General features: G+C 35.0%; 1 non-coding gene across 1 annotated transcript; it reads right to left on the minus strand.

Moving 5' to 3' along the window:
- Positions 1-1,391: 1,391 nt before the first annotated feature.
- TRNAE-UUC (transfer RNA glutamic acid (anticodon UUC)) lies at positions 1,392-1,463 on the minus strand. Its single transcript has one exon. It is a non-coding gene; the product is annotated as a tRNA-Glu (tRNA).
- Positions 1,464-8,536: the final 7,073 nt, after the last annotated feature.

Consider the following 8,536-nt stretch of genomic DNA (forward strand, 5'->3'; position numbering starts at 1 on the left):
TACATGACTCTTTTTGAATTATAGGTTTCTCAGGGTATATGCCCACTAGTGGGATTGCTGGGTCATATGGTAGTTCTATTTTTAGTTTTGTAAGAAATCTCCATACTGTTCTCCATAATGGCTGTACCAACTTACATTCCCACCAACAGTGTAGGAGGGTTCCCTTTTCTCCACACCCTCTCCAGCATTTATTGTTTGTAGATTTTTTGATGATCTCCATTCTCACCGCTGTGAGGTCATACCTCATTGTAGTTTTGATTTACATTTCTCTAATAATTAGTGATGTTGAGCATATTTTCATGTGCTTTTTGGCCATCTGTATGTCTTCTTTGGAGAAATGTCTATTTAGATCTTCTGCCCATTTTTTTTGATTGGGTTATTTGTTTTTTTGATATTAAGCTGCATGAGCTGTTTGTATATTTTGGAGATTAATCCCTTGCCATTTGTTTTATTTGCAAATATTTCCTCCCATTCCAAGGGTTGTCTTTTCATTTCGTTTATGGTTTCCTTTGCTGTGCAAAAGCTTTTAAGATTAATTAGATCCCATTTGTTTATTTTTGTTTTTATTTTCATTACTTCTAGGCAGTGGATCAAAAGAGATCTTGCTGCGATTTATGTCAAAGAGTGTTCTGCCTATGTTTTCCTCTAAGAGTTTTATAGTGTCCAGTCTTACATTTAGGTCTCTAATCCATTTTGGGTTTATTTTTGCGTATGGTGTTAGGGAGTGTTCTAATTTCATTCTTTTACATGTAGCTGTCCAGTTTTCCCAGCACCACTTATTGAAGAGACTGTTTTTTCTCCATTGTATATCCTTGCCTCCTTTGTCATAGATTAGTTGACCATAGGTGTGTGGGTTTATCTCTGACTTTTCTATCCTGTTCCATTAATCTATATTTCTGTTTCTGTGCCAATATGATACTGTTTTGATGACTCTAGCTTTGTAATGTAGTCTGAAGTCAGGGAGCCTGATTCCTCCAGCTCCATTTTTATTCCTCAAGATTGCTTTGGCTGTTTGGGGTCTTTTGTGTTTCCATACATATTGTAAAATTTTGTTCTAATTCTGTGAAAAATGCCATTGGTAATATGATAGGGATTGCATTGAATCTGTCGATTGCTTTGGGTAGTATAGTCGTTTTCACAGTATTGATTCTTCCAATCCAAGAACATGGTACATCTCTCCATCTGTTTGTGTCATCTTTGATTTCTTTCATCAGTGTCTTATAGGTTTCTGAGTACAGGTCTTTTGTCTCCTTAGGTAGGTTTATTCCTAGATATTGTATTCTTTTTGTTGTGATGGTAGATGGGATTGTTTCCTTAACTTCTCTCTCTTTTCTCTCTCTCTCTCTTTTTTTTTTTAATTTGGCTGTGTCAAGTGGCTTACGGGATCTTAGTTCCCTGACCAGGAATCAAACCTGGGCCCCGGCAGTGAAAGTGCCAAGTCCTAACCACTGGACCACCAGGGAATTCCCAGGGTTGCGTATTTGCAATTTGCTGAAAGTGAATCAATGAATAAGTTTCTCTATTTCTTTATTATGTGTTCAAGTACCATAGACCCAGAGTCAGAAAACTTGATGCAACTCTGTTAGAAATGAATTAGTTATCACATAATCAAACCATTTTAAAGGTAAAAATATGGAAATCCAGAAGAATTCATAATTTCCCATAATTACAGTGCTTGTTAGAGAGGACCTTCACTGCAGCATATCAGTGTGGCATCATATAACAATTCTCAGAATGCCAAAGGCTAAGATTTCAAACAAAATCCTTCATTTTGGGATTGGTACACAGTATAGTATGGCTGTCTGAATGTTTTCTCTCTAGTTATACAGTGCGTGACCAACTAGTTGGGTGAGGTAAGTTTAAAAAGGGGTTTTTTTCAGGAAAGTTTTTTTTTTTTTAATAAAAAGGTGTATAATCATTGGAAAATATTTGTAACTTACAGGAGTATATATAAAGAAGAACATAATCTAATCTGTAATCTTCCTGCCTTTAGATAACCACTCTAAACATGCCAGCATTTCTTTTCTTTTAGTTTATTATTATTTTTACAAAACTATTGTTAGGGAATTCAACATTCATTTATTTAATAAAGGCAAGAGTTGGGAGGAAGGTACATACCTATCTCATTAACACTTAATTCTTGACATTTTCATTTGAGTTTCTAATGTTTCAAATGTGAGAAGCTGACTTTGCTGCTTTAGCATTCTTTAGGGCAGAAGGGCAAACAGTTTGTCTTTTGACTGTTGATTTATTACTTCACTGTTGTAATTACCTTAGCTGTATAGGGTATAAACCTCTTTACATTGAAATGTGCTCCCACCACACACACAAATACATTTTATTTACTTTCATGTGGATTTCAGAATTATCTTGTCAAGATGCATAATATAGGCCCACTAAAATTATAATTTCTATCACATTGAACCTATAAATCTTGAGAAGAATTGTAATGTTTATATATTTGTTTCTTCTAAGATTTAGAAAAATCTAGATTCTGTCTTCTATTAAAATATATTTGTTGGTATTTTTACAGAAGTTTGTTTTTAAAAAATATTTTGGACCTATGCAAACATTGTTAAAATTATTTCTAGAATAATTCTATTCATTAAATTTTGCCATTTTAGCTTTTTATTTTTTTCCTGCTGTTGCCACATAACTAGTTATTGTTGATGTGGAGAAAAGTTTCTGGGAAAAAAACAAAATAAAACACAGTAACACATCATTTTCTCCAGTATTTATACTTCTTTATTTTATGATTTGTTCCTGTTATCAGAATTTCTGAAGCAGTATTTTAAAATTCTTTTTATATAATCTGTTCAATTGTTCTTGGTTTAGAGTTTCACCAATCAGCATGGTATAGACTGTAGATTTTAGATGAAAGATTAAGCCTAGTATTTCATAGTGATTCTTTTTTCAAGAACTGGTATTAAAGTTTATCATATTTTAAACATATATTAATTTGTATGCTTTCTTTTTGTGTCTGTTGATGTCATGTGTAAATATAATTAGTGATCAGTTTCTTCTTATTAAAATCCTGTTTTTCTTGGAATATACTCACTTTGATTGTGATGATTGATGATGACAGAAAGTGACAGAAAGGAGGAATCCTTGATTGAGAACTCCATGATTTAACATTTTCTTTTTTTGAAAGGGAAGCACACCTTTCTAAACTAATTGTACAGAGGAAGGATTCTATACTAGGAATTGTGTTTTCTAATGGCCAGATTTTCTGGTTCTTGGGGCATAGCCAAATGTGGAAGCCTAATTACTGTAACCACAAAACCCACAGAAATAGATTTTTGGGCTGATGCGGAAGACTTTTGTGTATGAAGTCAGTGCCAAGCATTTATCACTGAATTTTTCAAGGTGCTTTGGAAGCCAAAAATATTGGTAGTTGTGACTCAGGAACAATAAATGTATAATTTGTTACATGAAGAAGAAGTAGTCTAAAATACCTTTTAAACTCTTACTTTATCCCTGACTGGTCATCTGCACATAATTTTGCAGAAAGTAGGCTATCAAAATGAAGCATTTAAAAATAAATGAATATAATTTATATTAATCTTTCATTTGCCTTTTTAGCCATACCTACATTTATCTATTTGATCTAACGTGCTTTAATTCATATTATTTCTCAATCACTGCCAGCAGTGGTAACAGATTATACAGTAGCTCAGGCAGAAATACAGTGAGGGCATTCTAATTTTATTTGGTGGTGGTGGGTGGGTGTGGGGATTTTCTCATCTTCATAAATAGAGTTGTGGACATGAGAGCCCTATTACTTTTATTCTCTGTTCCCCTACTTTATTCTCCCCACAGCAAGCACAATCTTTGCTATTTTATGCCTACAAATATTTTTAAGACATACCTCTATAAGAGCATACTTCTGTGTTTTAATAAGAGTAAAACTTTTTTATAGCAGGAATTGTCTATACAGCTTAAAGCATACACTATTCTTATGTCTTATATCTACAAGTTAGTTTTTAAAAAATAGGCATACTTATATTTAAGCAGTGTTTTGTAATTTATGAAATATCTTTGTTGGATTTAGAGCTAAAAAACACTTTAAAGTTCATCTAGCCCAAATTTACCTGAAAGACATAGCAGAAAGACCACCAAAATCGAGGCTTCCTACTCTGGGTGTAGGTCTTTTAACCATCTCATTCATATGTACTCTGTCTTCTGCCGTGTTCTGATGCACTCCCACAACAAACAAATAAGGTGATAGATTTGTGTGCATTGATAGAATCTGACATGTTATGTGAAGGCTAGTACTTCCTAGATGACCCCCATCATTTAAAAATTCTACATGCCTGTCTCTTCCAGCTACTTGAGGAAGAGCTCTCTTCTATTTTGTCAGTATTAAGATGTACCAATTGCTTTTGGGACTTGATACAGGAATTTTAGGAGGAGTAGATACACTGATACATTAAGTACAGACATCAGTTTGATGATGTATTTTATTTTCCGAGAAGTTCAATCAAATGTGGGGAAAAAACCCCAATATATTGTAGTTTTTCATGTTTTAAGGATTCCCTCAACCTAATCAGATCATAACATACATTATACTACTTTTAATCTTGGTGAGATGTGTATTTTGCCATTAACCTCATTTTAAAAAATTGTATGATACGGTGTAACATGTATAAAATGTTAGCTCAAAGAAGACATTCAAAAAATCGATTTTGTGTTCTATTTTATTATTATCATTACTACTGTTGTTATTAATTTTCACACTAAGTGCTAAGCTTTTAATAACATTTCCTCCTTTTTTACCTGGAATAAGCAACTAGAAAAAATTGTGGGGTTTTCTTTCATAGAAAATTTAAACTCAAGATACATTCTACATTTTTCTCCAAAATACTCAATTAAAATATCAAAGTGCTGTGTTTGGGATGCTCAGTTAAAATGTTGGGAAGCTCTTGCTCTTCCGGACACATGAGGAAGTAAATTTTCTATCAAAGCTCTGTGAATGCCTTAATAGAGAAATGGGTTTCCATTATTTGGTAAGTGTAATAAAATATGCCACTAGGGAAAAAAAAAAGTCTCTTTGGTTAAGTTCAGTGGGCTAGTTCTTCAATTCTGATTTCGCTATGCCTCTCACCAGCTGTAAAACCTTAAAGAAGGAATATCTTTCTCTCCCTCTTCAGCTACTCTTTACAACATCCAGAGTGAAGGGGAGCATGTTTGTATCTGCGAATTGCTACAGAGGTAGAACGATTCTGATTGTGTTGGAAGTGATTGCTAATATTTCATAGACGTTTTCAAGCTTTCTGAAATAAACTGCATATTTGAATCTTTCAGACAGATGTCAGTTTTATTAATTTTCCTCCTATTGTTATCTAGTGTGAAGTCATGTTGGTTTACAATTTATGCTATGTTTTTATTCATTGTAAAGATAAGCAGGGAGAAAAGAGGAGCTTGACCCATTGTGATTGTTCTTGTCTTCTTTCTGTCTGAAACACATGAATTTGGGTGCCTCACAATTATTTTTCTGAGGTCTATGGTTAAAATGGTCTACATTTTAGTCTTTTGACATCAGTAAGCATTTATTTATAGAGTATTTTTCAAAATTCTCGTCATTCTCTGTTCCTCTTGAAATTAAAAAAAAAATTACTAGTAACTGGAAATAGGGCACAGATATCCAGGAAATGTAATTTGGCAATAAATGCTGTTTTGAAGTACACTGCATAGTTTGTGGATAAATATTTCTTTAATGCATGTAATTACTGGATCAGCCGAATAAATGTGGTCATGTCCTTGTAATTAATACATTGTCAAAAGTTCATTTAAGTATAATAATTTTACTGGGAAAATGCTGTCTATGTGTTTCCTGCAATAATTCGTTAAATTAAGTGCAATAAATATAAAATTACTCTCAGAAATTTTTTTTTCAAGTTCTTTTTCACTAGGTGTCACATAATGCTTTTAAGAAAGCTTTCCACACATCCCCTTTACACTAGCCCTTACCTCTTCAATTTAAGAACCCTCAAGCAGGGGTAAGGGTAGACACTAAATATTACACTTGACTTTTCTAAAAATTTCATTTTAGCTTTAGAATATTATAACATAGCATATATTACAGCTTAGGTGGAAAATATTTAGCCAGGAGTCATGCAAACTGCCAAGTGGTCTTGCCTTTAATACAGGATACTAGTAAAGCATGGCTGTCCCCCTCTGCATTCAGCTGACCATTTAGCTCTGGAGGCTGGAGTCATGGCAACACAGAATTCTAGGGCTGGACCCGTGCAACCCCTTCATTTTATAGTCTTGTCACATTGCTCCAAGCCCTCCACAGAAGGATGCTGGGCTCTGCTAAGTGAAATAGCTGTGGGCACTCAAGGAGGACATGATAAATTAAAGGTGCTTTCTTTTTAATGTTATGGCCAAAGGGCTGCAGGGAAGCATGGTTTCCATTGCCTGACATTTTACCTGTGTTGGGAATGTAGCTGGAAGTTCTATAAATAAAGGGCAGTGAGGAAACCAGAGATACTCAACAGGGTTGGGAATAGAGTGCACTGTATGGTAGGCATGGCTAGAAGTGGTACGCAGCTAGCAGAGACCTTTTTATCTCCGCTGTACCCAAGTAATTAATGGATGAGGAATAAAGGACAAAAAATGTGTTAAGGGTGGTAGGGGGTAGAGGAGGTGGGAAGGAGAATGGACAGTTGCTAAGTCTGGTATAGACTGATACATTTTGGCCACTTGATAATGTCTTCATGACCTCTTTGCTTCCAGTTTTCTTTTTAAAAAATAGTTAAAAACTACGGCTCCAGAGCAGCATTTCAAACATTATACAGTTTTATTCAATTTCCCCTTAGATTTCTATAGGCCTTATAATCATCTTGCCAGTCCAACATCTAACCTTCCTCAGAGAATATAGCAACTTTGCAATTAAATCAGGTTCTTCCTATTTTACTGTTCTACCTTGTCCCGTAATAGACTACCCATCCTCTGTACTTCCAAAGTACCACTCATTTAAATTTACCGTTTGCACTTGATGTTGACGGAAGAATGGTAAATAGGAAAGAGTTATTAGAACTTAGTGAAGTAAAACAAATTCTTAAGCATCGGAATACGTAGAAATGTATTACCATTTCCCATCTTGAAAATCATCTCACTGATCGTTTCTCTCTTTAGAACTTTGGCCTCTCCATGTAAAACTTGGGCTTTCCATTCACACCTGGTTCTTCTGTACACCTCCTTCTTCCTTTACCCTTCCTCTCTTTCTGTCTCGGGCTGCTTGTAGAAATATTCTTCTCCTATGATGATATAGAATCATTCAATTCTCTCTATATATTGCCCTCTTCCCCAAGATCACATGCTGATGGGCTCATCTTATACACATAAACAGACATCCAGCAAGATTCCTAAACAAGAAGCCACGTCCTTTTATGTAAATTATATTACTCCCTAATTATAAAAAAAAACAGCACAATATATTCTTGTACTAAATATTTTTTTCCCTTTTGACCACTTAAATCTTATTTGAGTAACCAGAGAAATCATATAAGGTGGGGGAAGAAGGGAAGCTTTCACAATTCGTTGGAGGAATTTAAAATCTAGTTGTGAAAGTATGTAGTGGATAGGATGGATGGATGGATAGATAGATAGATAGATAGATAGATAGATAGATAGATAATGTAGACAACTAGCTGGGAAGCAGAAAATAACCAGACCTTTAATTATAAACAAATAAGCATGAGGTACTGTGTAACAATATGAATATATGAATGCTCAGAGAGTAAAGCATTCAGAATTCAGAAGCTGAGTTGGTAGAACTTTCTGGGTAGTTTTCGTGCATAGTCATGGCACATGGACATGGGTGAGTACAGTTGTTTTAGACCCAGTGAACTGAGGCAAATTAACTTCAAGGTTAATTAACCTGAGCTTTTGGGCTCTTCACTTGCATGGATCCCTGGTACTGGTAGGGGCTCTGGCAACATGCTCATGTAGTCATATATTTGCATACATGGTCCAAAAGTTACAAAAGTAGGATAGTTTAACCATAATTAAAACTGCTAACTCTTTAAACTGTTGCCTATTTCCCCTCCATTTTCCTCTGCATTTCCCTTCCCCTTCATCAAGTGGTGTTACAGTGGCCATAAGCTGTTTGGGGATCTTACTCAGGGGAAGTTTAGTTGCTGATACATTAATTTGGTTTTAGTGGGTTAGGTTTATGTGTTTCACAGCCCTTTTTGCAAGATTGCCAGGTAAAATTCAGAACACTAGTTAAATCTGAATTTCAGATAATGAACAGATAAGGTTTTAGTTGTAAGTATGTCAAAAGAAATTACCAGTTGTTCATGTGAAATTCAAGCTTCACTGGCCATCCCCTATTTTTGTGTGTTAAATCTTGCTATAGTCCACTTCCATGTTTGGTTCTGCTATCATCCTGGTACAGAACAACCACCAGGTGTGCTTCTCATCCACTGTACCTACTCTCCACGCATCAGGACCCAAAGGTGTGGGCTCAGAGGTCATATTACAAAATGGCCATGGCCTGTGCTACCCTGGCACTGGAAGAATACCAGTG

This window comes from Aethalodelphis obliquidens, unplaced genomic scaffold (genome assembly GCF_003676395.1).
Source record: "Aethalodelphis obliquidens isolate GAN/ISIS:26980383/991018 unplaced genomic scaffold, ASM367639v1 scaffold2, whole genome shotgun sequence".
NCBI classification, from domain to species: domain Eukaryota; kingdom Metazoa; phylum Chordata; class Mammalia; order Artiodactyla; family Delphinidae; genus Aethalodelphis; species Aethalodelphis obliquidens.